This window comes from Myotis yumanensis, unplaced genomic scaffold, assembly GCF_028538775.1.
Source record: "Myotis yumanensis isolate MYYU_CA2020_CCGP unplaced genomic scaffold, mMyoYum1.0.hap1 SCAF_5, whole genome shotgun sequence".
In the NCBI taxonomy this organism is placed as follows: Eukaryota; Metazoa; Chordata; class Mammalia; order Chiroptera; family Vespertilionidae; genus Myotis; species Myotis yumanensis.
The window spans coordinates 30,645,791-30,648,520 of record NW_027223756.1 but is presented as its reverse complement, the minus strand read 5'-3'; positions in this window follow the sequence as shown (position 1 = coordinate 30,648,520).

The following is a 2,730-nucleotide window of genomic DNA, read 5'->3' as shown; positions in this document are numbered from 1 at the left end:
CTTTCTGCCTCAGCCGCTCCAGCCAATCAGCAGCGACAATGCTAGCTGCGCGCCGGCACCAAAAAAGTTTGCCTGTGATTGGTGCGCTCTTGCTCCGGAACAACCAATCAGAGCTCTCACTTCTCACAACGTCACCGAGAGGCCGGGAAAGAGGAGACCATTACTTCCCCGATTGGCCAAGAGCTACTGGGGCGGGAAAATTAGAAGCAGGACAGGGAGGTGGGGAAGCCACGATCTCAGGGCGTGGCTGAGAGGAAGAAGGGACTGGGAAAGGTGGACTGGGAAACGGGAGGTGGGAATAGGAGCCAGAAAGAGGGCAGAAGAGGGCGTGCCCTGCACCTTTTGGATGATGTGATTGGATTAAAGATGAAAAGAGTGTAGTTTATGAACGGATCTTGTGCCACTGGTGAACCAAAGTGATGCAGGTGTCTAACGAATCCTTGCAGAACAACTTACATCTTTGCCGCCACCCCGCTACTCGATGAATACAATCCCTTGCAAAACTCCGGGGTGACATGTTGTCTTTCCTACCTCGCCATGCTGCTGGTTGTTTAGACTCAATGCCCCAAGTCCGGCCTTCTTTCTTGCGTTGCCTCTAGTCGAGCTGCAGCTGCCTCCGTCTGCTGCAGAGGTAAGAACTGCTCCTCATCAACCCAAAACGTCGTGACCTGTCACTGGAGGGGAGCAGACTGCTTATTTCGCAGGAATGTTTGTAAAAGGAATTCAAGCATTTAAAGAGCTGGGTGTTTTCAGCGATTTTATGTGTGGTTGTGTTGTGATCCCTGCTCTGGCCAACAGATGGAGCCATTCCCTCCCTCCCCACGCTTCAAACCGCTCAAGCAGAAGAGCGGTTGCTTAAAAGCCATGTGGTCCAAAGATGGGAGGACTGTGACCATCCCAACACTGGAGGCCAAAGAAGGGGGAGGACTGACTACTACCAGGAAGAAGTTATTACAAATAAACCCAGCGAGGACTGAAAGACAGTCCGTTTCCCAGCAGGGTTTTGGCATTCTTAACATTTTGAACTGGTTCTTTTTTTTTTTTTAATTTTTTTATTGCTTAAAGTATTACAAAGGGTATTACATATGTGTCCTTTTTCCCCCCGCCCTTAACAATCCCCTGGCCTCCCCTACCCCCCAGTGTCTATGTCCATTGGTTATGCTTATATGCATGCAGACAAGTCCTTCGGTTAATCTCTTACCACCCTCCCTCCTGCCCCCCCATCCTCCTCGGCCTTCCCGCTGCAGTTTGACAATCTGTTTGAGGCAGCTCTGCCTCTGTATCTATTATTGTTCAAAAGTTTATAATGGTCTCTATTATCCATGAATGAGTGAGATCATGTGGTATTTTTCCTTCATTGACTGGCTTATTTCACTTAGCATAATGCTCTCCAGTTCCATCCATGCCGTTGCAAATGGTAAGAGTTCCTTCTTTTTTACAGCAGCATAGTATTCCATCGTGTAGATGTACCATGGTTTTCTAATCCATTCATCTACTGATGGGCACTTAGGCTGTTTCCAGATCTTAGCTATGGTGAATTGTGCTGCTATGAACATAGGGGTGCATATATCCTTTCTGATTGGTGTTTCTGGTTTCTTGGGATATAGTCCTAGAAGTGGGATCACAGGGTCAAATGGGAGTTCCATTTTTTGTTTTTTGAGGAAACTCCATACTGTCTTCCATAGTGGCTGCACCAGTCTGCATTCCCACCAGCAGTGCACGAGTGTTCCTTTTTCTCCACATCCTCTCCAGCACTTGTCGTTTGTTGATTTGTTGATGATAACCAGTCTGACAGGTGTGAAATGGTACCTCATTGTTGTTTTGATTTGCATCTCTCAGATGATTAGTGACTTTGAGCATGTATTCATATGTCTCTTGGCTTTCTGAATGTCCTCTTTTGAAAGGTGTCTATTTAGGTCCTTTGCCCATTTTTTGATTGGATTGTTTATCTTCCTTTTGTTAAGTTGTATGAGTTCCCTATAAATTTTGGAGATTAGGCCCTTATCAGATATGACGTTGGCAAATATGTTTTCCCACGCAGTGGGTTTTCTCGTTGTTTTGTTGATGGTTTCTTTTGCTGTGCAGAAGCTTTTTATTTTGATGTAGTCCTATTTGTTCATTTTCTCTTTAGTTTCAAGTGCCCTAGGAGCTGTATCAGTGAAGAAATTGCTTTGGTATATGTCTGAGATTTTGTTGCCTTTGGATTCCTCTAGAATTTTTATGGTTTCCTGTCGTACATTTAAGTCCTTTATCCATTTTGAGTTTATTTTTGTATATGGTGTAAGTTGGTGGTCTAGTTTCATTTTCTTGCATATATCTGTCCAATTTTCCCAACACCACTTATTGAAGAGACTATCTTGGCTCCATTGAATGTTCTTTCCTCCTTTGTCAAATATTAATTGAGCATATTGGTTCGGGCCGATTTCTGGGTTCTCTATTCTATTCCATTGATCTATATGCCTGTTCTTGTGCCAATACCAGGCAGTTTTGAGATGAACTGGTTCTTTGTTGGGAATGGGGGAGGGCCGTCCTGTGCCATTGTGAGATGTTTAGTATCCCTGGCCTCTACCCTAGATATTGGTAGCATGCTCCTCCCCTAAGCTGTGACAACCGAAAATCTCTCAGACATTGCCATGGGGAAGGAGGGGCAAAATCACCCCTATTTGAGAACCACTAGTTTGGGCCAGTGATGGTGTTGGGGCAGTGGTCTATGTAGAATGGGGGGTGTAC